This window comes from Diabrotica virgifera, chromosome 3 (genome assembly GCF_917563875.1).
Source record: "Diabrotica virgifera virgifera chromosome 3, PGI_DIABVI_V3a".
Lineage (NCBI taxonomy): Eukaryota > Metazoa > Arthropoda > Insecta > Coleoptera > Chrysomelidae > Diabrotica > Diabrotica virgifera.
In genome coordinates, this window is record NC_065445.1 from 121480559 (window position 1) to 121499363 (window position 18805).

The window sequence follows — 18805 nt, forward strand, 5'->3', positions numbered from 1 at the left end:
AAATTAATTGACACAAAAATAAGAATGTATGTAATTTATTTAATTCAAAATACATTCTTCTGCTGTCACAAAACAGAAAAAAATGTTTTTTAATAAATAAACATTGCTTTTCGCTTCAAGCTGCCACCCATCTGCCTCTTGGTAGGTTGAATATTGAATTTAAGCGAAAAACAATATTTATTTGTCAAATAAACATTTTTCTCTGTTTTCTGTCAGTAGTAGAATGTATTTTGAGTTAAATAAATTGCATACATTCTTCTTTTTGTGTCAATTAATTTAATTCAAAATAATTTTTTTGGACACCCTATATAAATAATTAGGCCAATGTTAATAATACTGTATAGAGAATTGAATAACCTTTCAAATGAGGTAGCACACGACCCCTATTCCCTATTTAAAAATAAGGGGTGGGGGAAATGGGAGGGGGGAAATGACAGATGTTTCTTCATTTCCTTAGAATCTAATAAATACATACTGCCAAAAATATCGAGGTAGACTGTTTTCTTTGGCCCATTCTGTAGATTCCAGGTTAATTAAGTTTTAATATTTTTAATACTACTGTGGTACCTACCTACTATTTCCGGCCAATACTAAATAAAAGCTTTTAATTAATTAATTTCGGATTACTCTGCCCAGATCCCTGAGACTAGCTTGATCGTCCAACCATTCAATAAAATAAAAAAATACGAAAGATATACAGAAAAAATCTTTTAAATATAGAATAAATATGGATTGTAAAAGTCATTGAAAGAAAACAAATGATTAAAAGATTGTTGCACCCTCAAAAAGTAACAAAATCAGCCATAATCCCATACGACACTAAAATATAAAGCCTGGGCAACAAGCAACAACATGTACCTAACCTAAAACAAAGAGTACTATGGATGGTAAGAACATGTGTAAAAAATAATGCATGCAACTTTATTTTAGAACCAAAAGTGATAAATAATTCTAAATGCTTGTCTCTGGTGTCTTTGAAAAGATATTTATTAAAAATTTTGATTTTGAAAAGGGGATGGAAGTAATGACCACAGTTCCAGTAACTAATTCTATGAACCAATAATTATTGTCCACCATATATTCAGTAGTTGTAAAGGACATAAAATAAAACTTTTTATATAATTTAGTTATTACCTTGTATCCAAAAAAGCCGGCAGCGGCAATAATAGAATAAAAACAAATAAAAAAGAAGGCGCAAAACAAGTTTCTGACTTTCACAATTTATTATCGGTACTATGTACATAATAATACCAAATCATTTGGTAATAATACCAAAAATTAAAATTTTACTACGAACATAGAAAAAACATTTTTGTACTTACGAATTACTATAATAAACTATCCAAAATTGACTATATCCAAAAAATTCCAAACAAACACTTGGCTTATTAAAAACACATCAAACAATCATTTTCAAAAGTTCAAAAAAATTAATCTATATTTACTGTCTCAACATTCGATAGACAAAGAACCAAAAAGTGTGGAAATAATTTTTGGTAGCACACTCGAACAATAAATCTACTTTACCGACGTTTTTCCAAACAAATGAGTGCCGGATCTTGCCCGTGTCTCGTGCGAGTACTCGTACTTCGTAGTCGGTTAGCGACCGAAGAATCGAGGCGGGAGGGCCCAAACACACCGAAAACGAAAAATGGGGGAGAACTGTGTCAGAAGTGAGGAACGATTACAATATTGGTGTAGAGATGAGACGAATTTTTTGATTCATTCAAAACGACCATCTAGACTAGGTTTAAGCCATAAGTTACAAATCGTTGGAAGAATATCTATTACAGTTTTCGTCGGAGTAATAAAAGTATTTTAATAGTCAAGATAGATCTTTCTGTTTTCGAGTATACTTAATTTATCTGTGATGCACACCTAATTTGACCGGATGTCTTGGCTGATCTTTGACAAATATTTGTCAATTCTTAAAAGAACTAAAGATAATTTGTACTGAAAATAATTTGTTAATATCTACTGTAGCAAACTATTCACAGCCCAAAAAAATTGTCTTGCTGCCGAGAAAAAAGCAACTGATTTTCATTAGACGAAGTAGTTTTCAATCCTAATAGTAAATTATTAATATTGAAAATATTAAAAATATTACTAAAAGATTTTTAAATCGAAAACTTATTGGTACACTTTCCTGGTGACACCTCCAAGACTTCTACAATTTGCAAGTCAAATGGATGCTACAGTGAAGACGAGAGGGAAGGAATTCTACACTATGCAATTCACATCAGCTGGTAAAGTTCCAACGGAAAAATGCACCTAGTTACTCTACGGAGTAATACGATATAAAATAAAAATGTATACCATTTTTATTCAGTTGCAATGCGAAGGCAAAACAATCTTACTTTTCAATTAGAATACGGAGTGCAGTCCAGTCCCTTGAATCGCGATTTTCGGCTCTTATTGGAGCCTTCATCGGAAAGAACGTAGGCACTGTTCTCCATATTTTAACTGATTCGTATCGAGAGCTTTTCCCACCCATTGCAACCGAAGTGATGATAGTAGGTGGCTAGCGCCATCTGGCATTGAAAGACGAAGTAGTTTTCAATCCTAATAGTAAATTATTAATATTGAAAATATTAAAAATATTACTAAAAGATTTTTAAATTGAAAACTTATTGGTACACTTTCCTGGTGACACCTACAATACTTCTACAATTTGCAAGTCAAATGGATGCTGCAGTGTAGACGAGAGGGAAGGAATTCTACACTATGTAGAATTCCTTCCCTCTCGTCTTCACAATAAATATACTGATCAAATACTTAGACCCCAAGAATAAGAAGACCTCAACAATTATAGAGGTATAAATCTACTGAACACCGCACTTAAGCTAACCACAAAAGTCCTAACCAACAAAATCAATAAACTAACAACTTTATCAGATGAACAAAAAGGATTCAGATACGGAAGATCCTGCATAGACGCCGTATTTGTACTAAGACAAATCACAGAAAAGGCCATCTATTAGTACAATAAACCAGCATGCCAGCATATCTATGTTTTATAGACCTGACAAAAAGCTTTCGATCGCATCCAAGTCGAAGACGTCTTACACTAACTGTATAGAAGAAACATACCAATCAATATTATACAAACCATCGAAAACATCTACTTCCATAATCTGATACAGGCAAAGATAAATGGAAAATTAACACAGTCTATACCAATACAAAGCGGAGTCAGACAAGGTGACTCGTGAAGCCACTGCTCTTTAATATAATAATGGACGAAATAATAGAAGCAGTACGTATAGGTCATGGTTACAGAATGGGGAACAAAAAAATCCAAATATTATGTTATGCAGACGACGCACGCCGCATTAATCGCCGAGACCGAAGACGATCTCCAAAGATTAACACACATCTTCAATACTACAGCCAAGAAATACAATATGATAAAATCAGCAGAAAAAATCAAATGTATGACAACATCTAAATATCCACTACGATGTAAAATCGAAATTGATGGGAAAATAATAAAGCAGGAAGCAACGTTTAGACATCTGGGAATAGATACAACCAGTTACGGAGATGTTGAAGAGGAAGTACGACGCTTAAAAGCAAGTAAAGCAACGGGATCTCTTAATGACACAATCTGGAATACCTAAGACAAGACACAAAAGGAAGAATATATAAAGCAGCAATTAGACCTATATTGACATACACGGCGGAGACAAGACCTGACAGATCTAAAACGAGACGACTACTAGAAACAACAGATGAAAATACTTCGACGAATATCAGGGGAAACTCTGTTGGATAGGGAGAGAAGCGAAAACATAAGATCATGCAATGTAGAAGATATAAATGGATGAGTGACAAAACGGAAACAGGAGTGGAACGAACACATTAGTAGAATGGCAGAGGATAGGATAGCACGAATAGCACGAGATAAGTCACCAAATGGACGAAGAAGTATTGACAGACCAAGAAAAATATGGTGCGATAATTTAAACCATTTAGGAGGCTAATATTGAAGAAGAAACAGACTTTAGAGCCTACATACAAGAAGGAATAAGAAGATCAAATACTTAAATATTCTTATATTTTGGCGATTGTTATTTCTGTCTTGTGAATGTAAAGTGCATTAATCCAAACAATCGACAAAAATAACAAACAGGCGGACTGAAAAGTTCGTAGGCTAACAGAAAAAAATTTTGTTTGATAAAATTTGATTTTATTATTCAATATACATAGTTACCTTCGAGGGTGACACAACGATTATGGCGGTCATACAAGTTTTCAGTACCATTTTTATAATAAATTTGTCTTTAGCCTCAAAGTAAGCCTCAGTTTGGGCGATTAACTCTTCATTGGTGCTAAATTTCTTTCCAGCGAGCACTCTATTGAGATCAGCTAACAGGTAGTAGTCAGCAGGAGCCATATCTGGTAAATACGGTGGCTGCGGAGGCAATTCGAAGCTCACTTCATGAAATTTTGTCATCATTTTCATTAATTTATTACAAGGTGCGTTGTCTTGATGAAACAGCTCTTTATTTTTCTTCAAATGGGGCCATTTTTAAGTGATTTCGTCAATATTGCAATGCAATAGTCGCTGTTAATGGGTTTTTTCTTTGCAAGGTAGTGGATAAATATTATACCATGCTCATCCTAAAATACTGACGCCATAACCTTGCCAGCCGACTATTGCTTCTTTCCACGCTTTGGAGTCGGTACATCACGTGTAGTGGACCGGACAGACTGTAGATTGGACTCAGGTGTGAAATGATAAAGCAATGTTTCATCCGTTGTAATATATCGACGATAAAATTCGGTTTTATTACGATTGAATAGCTTCAAACTCTTCTCAGAAACACCAATTAGTTGTTCGTTTTGAGCGCCTGTGAGCTCTCGCGTCATCCACTTTTGCACAGAGATTTCGCATACCCAAATATTCATGCACAATATACCCAACACATTCCTTTCATATCTTTACAGTCTCAGCTTTCTCAAACAACTTCACTTTAGGGTCATGTTTTCATCGGTAACAACCTCTTTGGGCGTCCACTGCATGCATCATCCTCGGTGCTTATCTCGCCTCGTTTAAACTTAGCAAACCATTTCTCAACGGTTGATTCCGTTCCAAATTTTTAACCTGTTCCACAATTAAAACTTCCCCTGTTCCAAAGTTCCCATACATCAAAGTTTGTCCGACTAGACATCGTTAAGCTATTAACACATTTTCAGCTTGCTATTAATCAACTTTATTTTCATACGCGTTATCTAGGACTATAACTAAAACTCACAATTACCAATAATCTAGTTTTTCAAATAGGCCAACAACTTAGTTCTATTACACAAAAATATAATAAATTAACTATAAATAAACACTACTTTCCTATGAAACAACAATAACGAATTCTTAAAATGAATGAAAACTACTGCACTGAACAGATATCGATAAAGATAACAGAACAGATAAGAGAAAATCTGACGCAGGTTTGCCCAAATGACAGTGACAATTTCTCTATGTTGCCTAATTAGTTATTAGTTATAATATGTTCGATTTCTTGTTATAAATAAAAAAAATTAGTAGGTCGAAAATGACACAAAATCTAGGCATGGGATAAAAAGTTTATTTGAAGAAAAGTGTATTTTTTGGTTCGTCTTAATGGCGGTACGTTGGTATTAATGGCGGTAATGGCTCGTTTTTTTAATATTGTATTTAATTACAGAGTCATTTCCACATACTAATCTATTTCTCAAAATGGGCTCTGTACCGCCATTCTTTATTATATTACGAATATGTGTGCCAAATATCTCGACAAAATATTCAAAATTACAGCCGCAATCTTGGGCCGCGTTTGTTGCTACCTGTCGATTGCTACTGTAGCCTCTTAATATGTTTTCCATCTTTTATATACAGTGATGAACGCGCTAATAACCGGCATGCAAAAGATGGAAAACATGATACATTGTGAACGAAAACGAGATGAAACTAGTAGATGTGGAAATTATCGATATAAACGTATAAATTAACATTATATTACATACTTTCCCTTTTTTAGACGTCTGTGACAGGATTATTTTATAAAATTAGTCAAATCAAAATTAAAATAGTCAAGGCTTCATAAAGCACAACTAGCCAGAGTGGACGACCTAGTCATATTAGCCCATGCCAAATTTACTGGCACAGTCAGAGATAGAATTCAACATTTTCTGACTATCGTTAAAGGATGAGCTTCAAATGTGCTAAAAAGTGTCGTTCGTGACCGGAAAAATGCTGGGAAAACATACCCGGTAAAACACATTGCAAAATATACTGTAACCGCCACCCTACTAGATACATAGGAATATTGAGATATTACAGTCCAGGACCCTTCACTTGTTGCACTGTTTATTTTTATATCTAGGGACGTTCAGAGCGTCAGAAATTAGTAGTGACGTTATTTTGAATAGTTTTTTGACAGTAACATGACATTGGATGAAATTCACATCTGAGAACGGACCAGATTAGCCCATAAACATAGCAATTAGGTACCTACCCATGCATCTAGTAGCGTGGCGCTTGCTGCATATATTGAACATATGTTAACAGGGCTGAAGTACTACGGAAAACAAGCAGGAATCAGATCAGAGTCACAACAAGCTCCTTACTGGACACGTGCGAGTCAAAGCACACCTCCATAAAATAAGACTGTTTCATGTAGACTTTATCTGAAGACTCTGAAGCAGAGGACCTGAAACAGTCAACCATATTATTGTATGACTGCGAGGTATTAGATCGCAGGTAGCAAATACTTTTTGGGGACTACGAAGTGACTTCAAAAAACATATGCTACTCATCCGCTAGACCTGTCCAATCTGAAACAGGTTTTAGGTGGAATGGTTATCATGGAAGGAAGTAGTGATGCCAAATATCTAGGTTTAGTGAAGTAAACAACACCGTAAAACAAAAATACGAAAAAATAATCTTTACTTAGTTACAACATACCGAAGATATAATATATCAACAATTGAATTCATTTGAACTTCTGAAAATGTTAATGAAACTACAGCAGTTCAAGAACAGCAGGGAGACTGATCAATATGAACTCAAAGTAACTGGCTAAAATGAAACTTTTGTACATATTTTATAATTCGGCATAAAAAACAATTTTGAACAACGTTTTTAAATTTAATACTAATTATCATTGAAAAATCATTTGTTCAACACGGCTCTAAAATTAAAGTATGCATGTGCCTGTAATGTGCATATTATAGTACTCTCAGTTTTTAAGTTGGTAATATTTATTTGCCATAAAACCATGATTCAGATTCAGAGTTTATCGTGGAACTGAAAAAATTAAGTTTATATTAAATATTTGTTTAAGTTATTAAGAAAGTATTAAACAATTACAGATATATAATATTTTGATACCAGTAACTGATTCATAACAAACACGATATGATAATGACTTTATTGTAAATACAATAATTGCGATAAATTTCCAAAAATAAAATATGTGTATATGTATAAACAAAAACACAGATAATATAAAAATGTTGCTATGGATGATAAATCTAAACAAATAGACCATTTTCATGATTTGAATTTTGATTTGTTCAATAAGAAATCTGTATAATAGACTCGGAATTTGACTAGAAAATTTAAACCAAAAATAACAAAACTCGGTTTGGCAACATTGTGTGAAGACCAAGTCTTCTCGGATATTAACAGGACCGTAATTTAGTCCACACAAATTAATATATTTTTTACCAACAAAGTACAGAATAATTTTAAACTTGTAATTTTGAAATGTTTTTGTCCTTAAAAGTAGAAAAAAAGTTAAATGTCTCTTGCTTAATATTTACCGTCTAATAATTTTAACTGAACTAATAAATGTTTACTGTAAGTTTTAAAATGGCTAATTTACAACGATTAAAGCGATGCTAAAATACCGGCAAATGCCTATCTTTAAAGCGGCTACTCGAATTTCTTAAACATTTATACTAAACATTGATACTGCTACTTCTTTGGATGGGCGATAGAAATATGGAGGCATTTTTAATAACATCTGGGCATTGTGAACGAATTCCGTTTCTACTATACTTCCTACTACTGTATTCCGGGGTATTCATAATTTATGAAAATCTGAAAAGGACGTTAGTGCCGCCTACTGGAAAAAGATTCCAGGCTAAAAGGTAAGCAGGTAAACTTCTAGTTAACGTTCAAGCTTCAGACAACGTAAGTCAGGCTGAGCACTCGTGTGGTCAGTGAACAATCCTCACTCAGATATTAACTCTTTTAGATGTACAAATTGTAAATTCCGCGAAAATAGGCGATCAGTAGCCTGATCGCCTATTCGTTGATTCCCAATGTAGCTTCGAAACGGATAATGGGATTTCTCAAGAGATCAGAGCTTTTGGACTCATACGTAGTTGTAGGTTATACACAAAAAGTTTTTAAGTCACAGTGTTGAAATGTCATTTCTTAAAAGCCACTGACAAACCTTCTTCTTCTTAACGTGCCCTATCAAGTCCCCTTGACGTTGGCGATTAACATGGCGAAACTGTCTCTGTCTCGAGCTATTCTAAATAGGTGTTCTGCTTTCTTTATTCCTGTCCACTCCCGGATATTCTTCAACCAAGAGGCCTGCTTTCTACCAATTCCTCTGCGTCCTTCGATTTTACCCATCATAATAAGTTGAAGAATATTATACCGGTCTCCCCTTACTACGTGTCCAAAATAGGCCATCTTTCTATATTTGATGTTATCAAGCAGCTCGCGGGTAGCATTTGCTCTCTTAAGGACTGCCACATTTGTCAGCATAGCCGTCCATGGTATTTTTAGAATACGTCTGTGCAGCCACATTTCAAAGGCCTCCAAACGGTTAATGGTGGATATTTTTAATGTCCATGCTTCAACACCATACAAGAGGACTGACCAAATGTAGCATTTAATCATGCGCTTTCGAAGTTGAAGTTGCAAGGTATCATTACAGAAGAATGACCTCATTTTTAAAAATGTCGTGCGGGCTATCTCGATTCTACATTTTATCTCTTTATCTGGATCTAGTTGTTCAGTAATATGGCAACCAAGATATTTAAAACTGGGTACTCTTTGAATCATATGACCATCAACATATAACCGTGAATCTTGATGGGCCAAACGGCTAAATACCATGTACTTTGTTTTTGAACAGTTTATATTTAGGCCAAAATCTCTTCCCACTCTGTCAATGGCATTTAAAAGGTGTTGTAATCCATTCATATCATCACTTAAAATAACTGACAAACCACGAGGTGCTATTTTCCTTAATCCAGCTCATCTACACTTTTTCTTCTTGTAGTGCCTATCCGTTTCGGATGTTGGCGACCATCATGGCAATCTGTACCTTGCACACTGCTGCTCTAAAAATATTTGTGGTTGTTGTGTTGAACCACGTATGTAGATTTTTCAGCCAGGAAATCCTTCGCCTTCCTGATCCTCGTCCATCTACACGTAACAGTTCAAAATCGTAAAACTGTAAGTCACATATATGTGCACACTTAAAAAGTATATTTTGGGGATTTGTGGGGTGAATTGCGGGAGGTTTACGTTCATCAGTGGAAAAGTATACACTGAATGATGATGATGATTCATCGAATCGGATTTTTCATCGAATCATGGTATGAAGCCATGTGTGAAAGCTTGTAAGGACGACATCTAACTTAAAGCAGATTTAACTATTTTATATGGTTCACGGTACATATATATTAAAGCAGATTTAACTATTTTATATGGTTTACGGTACATATACAGAGTGGGCCAAAGAAAAGAGTCCACCTCGATATTTGGCAGTATTTATTAGATTTTATGGAAATGACGAAACAGGTCGATTTTTGATCCAAAGGAGACACATTTTTACGGTACATACATCTGTCATTTGTCAACCCACCTTTCCACTCCCCCCATTATTTTTAAATAGGGAATAGGCATTGTGTGCTAGCTCATTTGAAAGGTTATTCAATTCTCTATTCAGTAATATAAATATTAATATAATTATTTATACAGGGTGTCCAAGAAATTTTTTTTAATTAAATTAATTGACACAAAAAGAAGAATGTATGTAATTTATTTAATTCAAAATACAGTCTACTGCTGTCACAAAACAGAAAAAAATGTTTTTTGATAAATAAACATTGCTTTTTGCTTAATTTCAATGTTCAAGCTGCCACCCATCTGCCTCTTGGTAGGTTGAATATTGAATTTAAGCAACAAACAATGTTTATTTATCAAATAAACATTTTTTTCTGTTTTCTGTCAGCAGTACAATGTATTTTGAGTTAAATAGATTACATACATTCTTTTTTTTGTGTCAATTAATTTAATTCAAAATAATTTTTCTTGGATACCCTGTACAAATAATTATGTCAATGTTAATATTACTGAATAGAGAATTTGAAAACCTTTCAAGTGAGCTAGCACGCGACCCTTATTCCCAATTTAAAAATAAGGGGTGGGGGATGTGGAAGGGAGGGGGTTAACAAATGACAGATGTATGTACCGTAAAAATGTGTCCCCCTTAGATTAGATCAAAAATCGACCTGTTTCGTCATTTTCTTAAAATCTAATAAATAGTGCCAAATATCGAGGTGGACTGTTTTCTTTGGCCCACTCTGTATATCTAAATGTTAATAATTTGTTAATTTTAAAGCAAAATCCGCCCTTCAATGCCTAAGCACAATAAATAAAGTATAATTTGTGCTTTGTGTCGCGGATTTTAATTTGGTATCCCACCTCTACAGTAGCTTCTTTATCTTTTAGGGGATACTGTAACGGATGCATTAAGCGCTATCAACATCGACGTGGTGTGCGACAACTACCAATACAATGACAACGACGAGGAACTATGCGAAATATGCAGGTTGAATTTCGAAACTAGACAAAGGAATCACCCAACAAGCGTTCACTTCCGACGTAATTTCGTTTACCTGCGCATTTGTCCAGTTAACAAATCTGTTCTTGTTATAGAAAATGCGTATTAGCATGTTGAATACATTCAATGTATTAATGGAAAAAATTGACACTATTATCAATTGAGCTTTTTTGCAGATTATAGGACATGCTCATCGGACAGGAATTCAACATGCTCTCAAAAATATGAAAAAGAACAGAGATCCGGAGGAAGATGGTGTAATCATTGAGACAATTATTCAACTATAAAGCGTATGTCAGACATGAGATTCAGTGTACGAAGAATACCCCAATACAAACTAAATGAGAATATCCTTGACAACGTTGTCGCTTTATAGGCAGGTACTTTTAGGGGATTATCGTTGTTAATTGTTGTGGAATACTGAAAGAGGATTTATATACTGTAGAGCTGTAGAGTAGAATACTGGTATTATTTTCTGAGCAATAACATTGCAAAAGCTCCATGGGATAAACAAATTGAATAAATTTTAAACTAATGAATCATCTTCAAATTTTTTGTGCATTATAAGGAGTGTTTGATTCAACTTTTGTGTGAGTGACGGGTATTTTTGTATTTATAATGTACACACACCCAAACTTATATGGAATCACCATGTATTTCAAAGTAATATTTATTTCATTTGAAAAAAATTTAGCGTAATACAGGCGTTCTGTCCAAAACCTATGCTAGGTAACAGGAACTAGGAAGGCTCAAAAATAAAGCAAGGGAAAGTCGCCAAAAGTAATAACGGATCTCCACGATCATTTGATTGTCCAATTAGCTGGAAGACACCCAACCATTTCTCACCTGCAGCTCCAAAGGCAGCTTTTGGAAGCTACAGGTGTAAATGTTTCAGTGGAAATGATAAGAAGAAGAGTTCGTACCAAGAAGTATACAGCAGGAGACAGTTATCGGTTCCCAAATTATACAGGCAGCACAAGATTGATCTCCTAAATTGGTGTCTTCACCACCAAAACTGGAACATTGGGAATTGACAAAATGTGCTATTTTCAAAAAAAGTCAGGATTTGCGTAAAATCAGATGATCCACGAAATTGTATACTTAGAGGTCGAGGAAGACAAGCAAGAACGAAAACTGTCAGATCTGTTCACAAATATGCAAGGGGAAGTGTAATGTTCTGGAGAGAAATTGTGATCCGTAAAAAACTCCTTTAATTTGCATCCAATCTTAACTGCTCACAGAAATGTTGGTAACCTGTAGTCAGGCTCTGGAGAGGTGCAACAGGAGAAAATTTAATTTTATTGCATGATAACGGACCACTACATACCATTAGGCTACGGCTCCACGGGCTGGAAATTGACGCTAGCAGTAGCAGTAAAATGAACTTAAGGTTCCGCGGAACGGAATGGGAATGGCCGAACTGAACCGACTACGCACAAGTCCTGTAGTCGGTACAGTTCGGCTATTCCTATTCCGTTCTGCGGAACCTTAAGTTCGTTTTGCGGCTACTGCTAGCGTCAATTTCCAGCCCGTGGAGCCGTAGCCTAAGAGTGACTACAGACATCATTGAAGCAGAAGGTATCCCTTGTTTGGAGTGGCCTTCTTGCTTACCCGAGCTTAATCCTATAGAGTATTTGTGGGATATACTTAAAAGAAAAATTAGATCTCGCCGGGATAATCCACAAAACACCGCACGGCTAGTACAAACTGCTCTTAAAGGATGGAGCAACCTACCACAACAAAATGTTGATAATTTGATTAGGAGCGTGCCCACGCAAGCTGAAGCTTGCATAAGGACTAGAGGTGATAACACTGATTTCCACAAAATACAAACAAAATAAATAAAATCAATTTAAACATTATTCGTTTTACATTGAAATTTTGTATGCTTATTGACTTTAAAACAACTACTTTCAATAATTGTTAAATACTATATTGTTTTATTTAATTGTTATGTATTTGTTATTAAATTGCTTTAAAATAAATATTGTTTGACTTCGTGTGTTCGCTTTTTTAAATACGCACGAAATAGTAAGAAATATCAGATGATTCCATATAAGTTTGGGTGTGTGTATTAGGTAGGTATACCTATAGTACCCAAAAAACCCATTTACAACCTACAACCTTAAGTGTCCCGAACGTGGTATATTTTGCCTTATTTCCCTGAAGTAAGTAGGAGGTTTACTTTTGTTGTCGCGAATCCAAATTCTTTTTAATCTATGGCAAGCCGCACACCAACGAAACATTAAACATAAATCATGAAACATGAAACGTAAAACACGTTTCATGAAAATAAAACACGGCTAAACAAATCTTGAAGTCCGCCTACCAATGAAACCAGTGTGATTCATGCTCCTAAAACATTTTTACGCCTAAGGCCGCACGAAACGTACATTACGTTTCATGGAAATAAACCACTGCTAAACAAATATACGTCCGGTCATTTATTAAACTCTCCGAAAATAAAAATGTGTCATGAGCATGAATCACACTCGTTTCATTGGTAGGCGGACTTTGAGATTTGTTTAGCAGTGTTTTCTTTTCATGAAACATCTTTTTCGTTTCATGTTTCATGTTTTTCGTTTCATGTTTCTTTGGTGTGCGGCTTGCCTAAGTCTGCATCATGAAAACACTCGGAACACAAATAACGGAAGAATTCAGTTACAATAATGCTCCGCAAAAAAGGAGATAAATTAACTAAAAGTAAAGATGATTCAGATTTGGTTACAGAATAGGGCCTCCACTATGTGCTTATACGTATTTCGATTTCAAATAAATCTCATCAGATTACCTGTGTAGAAGCACTGAACTGGAATCAGATCTTTTCATCTTTTCGGTGTAATTATTAAAATAATTACAAAAGGTGCGCCTAGCACCATCTAGGATCTATTTGAAATCGAAATACGTATAAGGTCCGCTTGCCCATTCGGAGTTCAACTCAAGTTCAGCGCAATAACCGAGTTCAAGGCATGTACGTTGGTACGCACTTCATGCCTTGAACTCGGTAATGGCGCTGAACTTGAGTTGAACTCCGAATGAACAAGAGAGCCTAAGCACATAGTGGAGGCCTATTCTGTAATCAAATCTGAATCATCTTTACCCTTAGTTTATTTTTATTCACTTTTGTGGGAATAAAACGAACTAGCTCGCTAAAGATTATTATCACGGTGAACGACGTGTCGTGAATGCAGTGATAGATTCCCTTGTCGAGTAATTCACCACTCTGTTCTGCTTTGTATTTTCCATCTTAAAAAGTGCACAGGATAATAATTCGAATTTTAGTTTCCGCCTCTTTTGACTTATGAGATAAATTAAATCTTGAAAACTATAGGTCTATTAGCTTATTAACCACATATACAAGATCTTTACTCGAATACTGGCAAACAGATTGGATGTAAAACTCGATTTCTATCAGTCAGAAGAACAGGCAGGATTTAGATTAAGCCACGGAACAAACGATCATCTGCAGTGGCTTAAAACTCTAATCGAAAAGTATATCCCATATAATAGTCTATAGTCTATTATGTTGGAGTAAATACTTGCTCGTATTTTTGTTAAGTTACACAGGGCATTTGACGCAATTGAAACAGTCGCTATATTAAAAGCACTATCAGATAATAGTTATGCGAATATCATTCGAAATATATAAGAAATTGCGACAACCGTAGCATGACAGAGGATGAAAATTGGCAGAGGGGTGTAACAGGGAGATAGTTTGTTGCCAAAAACTATTCATAACAGTCATGGAATACGAATTTAAACGATCAAAGTGGGACTCAAGTGTATTAACATCGATGGAAAGATTGAAAGATAATAAACCATCTCCAATAGATGACCTAGGAGAAGCCAGAGTTATGCTACAACAACATATAGCAAGTAACAAGGAGAGTCGATTTAAAAATAAACTATGAAAAAAAAATTATGACCAATCTCATCCCCAATGAGCTAATAGAGATCGAGAAATCGTCCTTAGAACTTGTGATATTTGGGTCACGAAATAAGATTAACCCGAGATAAACGAATATGTGAATTATTCAAGATGAATAAGTTTGGGGATGAGCTCCATTGGGGCAAATGTGTATAATGCATATGCTCATTTAAAAAGGAAAGCTTTCAACCAGTCTAACAGTCCTCAGATACGGAGCAGAAACCTTAAACTCTCACAAATACATCAGCCGAGAAATTGAGGACACAACGTAAAATGGAGAGATCAATGCTTGGAGAGAAGATATTATCGAACATATTACAAGGCAAAAAATGGAGATGGGCAATGTTGCAAGAATGAAAGCTCACAGGTGACAAAAATCAGGGTTGATTGATCAACGATGAACAGGACTTGATTTAGTATTCTAAAATTCATTAGAATAATGGGACGTCTTATACAAACGCATTTATGAAAATGGTAGAACTATAATGGAATGGAGAACCATTCAGTTCATTGTTAAGAATGTTGTTGTTTGGGATGTGAAGAAAGCAGGAAGAAAGATAGATTAACAATACGTTTTAAAACTCGCTTGAAGACATGCATTTTAATAACTTAAGCTGAATCAGAATCCGTCGCCGGATTTTCTCTTTCTATTAGTTTTTTCAATCTAATACAGGACAGACGGACTGACAGCTGTACAAAAATCTAAACGATCGAAATTTGATTTTCGTATTATTATTTCGATTCACTGTCTACATTGTTATTTTTAGTTACATACTATGTATTATAAAATATGTGACTGACCGGACTGAAGCCTTCACTGGATCGGAGTTGGTACGCGCACAGTAGTTTTCCCTTCATTGTTCTATAGCAATCAGCAATTTCCTCTATTTAACAATTAAATTCAGAGAATGCTCGAAACCAATTCTTTCTGAAAATATTAATGACCTACTGCAAAGATAATAAGCATACTGCATGCAGCAATTTTTCCTTTTTGTCGCCACTGGAAACTTACGTTTAGATTTTTATTACTTTTGTTTTGTGACGGTTATGTTTATGGTATATCACCGATCCACATCTACAGAATTTTTAAGTTTCATCCTATGTTAACTCTTTCAGGGGCAGATATGCAACAGTAAATTTTACCTTACGTGGGCAGGATTAGAGAAAATCAATGGAAATGCGGTACAAAATGTGTAAATACCACTGCCCGTTTCAGTCAATTTTTTTGTGGTAAATTGTGGGTACCGTCGCCCCTGAAAGAGTTAATGCATCAATTTTGACAAAGTACGTCTAACCGATTGTTCAAATTAGTTGACAATAGAAGTACTTAAACGTGACTATTATAATAAAATATATTTGATTTCAAAAATATTGACCACCTGTTTGTATGTACAAATGATGAATAGTGAGAATTCAAGGCGTGTGTGGGTTTTTTTTATAACAAAACAAATGACAATTAGATCAGTCTGTAACATACATTAATTTATAAAAACTAAAAGCGGGCACGTATTTGTTCTAAACTAGTTCCCAATGAAAAGTATTACTTTCACGGTAACGTAGGGTGCCTACCGTGCTCTCTTTTCTTTTCACTATTATATATTTTATATTTCTCTTTGCCGACGTGAACTGGTGAAGCGTGCCACGCCACACTTCATCGGATCCCGGCTTAACATATTGTAAAGATTCTCTAAAGATTTTAGTAAAATCGGGGTAAAATATATACAAACCTATAAACATTCCAGTTTTAGGGGTGGCAGATTATATAGTTTAAATGATGGGAATATAAAAAATTATAGGTAACAGAGTAACAGTAACCTAAGCGGGCTCCACACTCTCGGCGAAGTTACTTCGCCAAAGTTGACCGAAGTCCGAAGTACCGTCACTACACACTCGTTCTACTTCGCGAGGAAGTGCAATACCGACAAAGATCCCTTTGACTCGGACGCGCCAGACCGACAGAGAATGGAAGTAGAACGAAGTGAAGCAAAGTTACATAAGGTGACCATCTACACTCTCGTACTTGTTGAACCGCGAACGACTTCGGCGAGAGTGTAGACGGCCACCTTGTGTAACTTTGCCTCACTTCGTTCTACTTCCATTCTCTGTCGGTCTGGCGCGTCCGAGTCAAAGGGATCTTTGTCGGTATCGCACTTCCTCGCGAAGTAGAACGAGTGTGTAGTTACGGTACTTCGGACTTCGGTCAACTTTGGCGAAGTAACTTCGCCGAGAGTGTGGAGCCCGCTTAGGTTACTGTTACTCTGTTAGTTTTAAATTATTGATCTATTCGTAAAAAACCCGTTATTATCATCAGTGGAAATACGGCTCTATTTTATATTTTTTATCTGTTTCGCCTGTTGTTCTTGTCCATTCCCAATCGTTGTCATTTTACTACGCCAATCCCATTGTGTCATCGTCTACACTGCCTTTCCACTTCAAAATTGTCCTATAGGTCTATTTACCATTAGGTCTATTTACCATGGGAATTGAGAGATCATAGAGCTAACCTGGGAGGCTAATCTAGTTTTCATGCAGATTGCACCAAACATTATTCTAAGATCTTTCGTTCGAAGATAAGTGAATTATTTGGATCTTGTTTAGAAATAGTATATGTCAGCAGTATTAGGATGAGGGTACGTATTGTGCTCCTTGCATAATAAACGGGTCCATTTTAGAACAGGTTAATAAATTTAAGTGCCCGGGATGTTTAATCGATGGCAGCCTAAATCCTGATCTAGAAATTAGATCGAGAATAAAACAGGCCAGAAAATCTTTCGAAAAAAATCAAAAGACTGCACGTCTGTTCGACTCTTCTTTATGCAGTTGAAACTTGGACCCTTAAAACATCAAACGTAAATAAATTGGATTCTTTTGAAATGTGGATCTAAATCAGAATCCTCAAAATTTCATGGACATCCCATACCTTAAACGAGGAACTGCAAAAAATCATATCTAGGCCACATACTGAGAAATAATAGGTACCAATATGCTCAACAATTAGTAAAAGGAAAGATCTAGGGAAAGGGAGGACTAAGAAGCAAACAACTATCGTGGATAAGAAACATCCGACAGTGGACAGGGCTAAATTTGAACAGCTAATAAGAACAACTGAAGATAGAGAAGAGTTTGCAATTGTAGTAGCCAACCTCCAATGCAGACCTTACAAAGGTAAAGACAAAGAGGAAGACCACATGTGAGATGGATAGATGATCTAAAAAGAATAGTTGCAACAAATTGGAAATATGCTGCTCTGCTGCTCAGGATAGGTATCGATGGAAGGAGTTGGGAGAGGCGTCTGTCCACAAATGAACGATAGAAGACCAAGAAGATACCTAAATATACAAGGAATGAAGTTAAAACGAGCAATTAAAGAAATAGCTGTAAAAGTTAGCAAAAATCGTTAAAAAGTAAATTTAAGATACTTTGAAGACCCATATCTTGCTTAAAATTTTTCTTTCTCCCTAAAACTGCGTAGAAAAAAGTTATAGAGCAATTTTTGCGAAAAAAAGAGGAAAAATGAACCCAAAAATGGTGCGAGTGACGAACTGAAAAATCGTATCTCGGATATTATGCATCCTAAATACTTTTATTAAATGTCATTTTAAAGGGGAATAAGTTTTTTTCTGTGAACTACTGTGAAGCAATGTCTAAACTTACACTCCGTGGAAAAAGCTATGGGACAAAAGAAAAAATGCGCTTTTCTGTTTTTTTTTTTGTTTTGTTTTTTAAATATATCTTTGTAAAAAAATACTTTAGAAAGTTCTGTGAACTTTCAACAGTGCGGTAACAGTGCGTCGGCAGTACGACAGTGACACTATACTATCAAAAACGAAGTAGTCCGTTCTTTAACGGTAAAATATTGCAAAACCTCAAATTTTAAAGAACCGTTTGGATTGACATGAAATTTGGCATACACATAGCTAACAAGTCAAAGAAAAAAGTGATATTGTGCCGATATGTGCTTTTGCTCTGGGGGTGATTTATCCCCCTCTTAGGGGTGAAAAAATATTCGTCCAAAGAAAGTCAG

At 35.3% G+C, this 18805-nt stretch overlaps 1 protein-coding gene across 2 annotated transcripts in view; it reads right to left on the minus strand.

The window, feature by feature from the left end:
* Window positions 1–18805, minus strand: part of LOC126882057 (A-kinase anchor protein 200-like) — a 640814-nt gene that overhangs the window by 494534 nt on the left and 127475 nt on the right. Inside the window, exon 1 of one of the 2 annotated variants that reach the window (XM_050646876.1) lies at window positions 1323–1619. The exons of the other annotated variant lie outside the window; for it this stretch is intronic. The gene's annotated coding sequence lies outside the window, so the exon portion shown is untranslated. Of the gene's footprint in view, window positions 1–1322; window positions 1620–18805 lie in introns of those variants that run through there. 2 annotated transcript variants of the gene reach the window in all.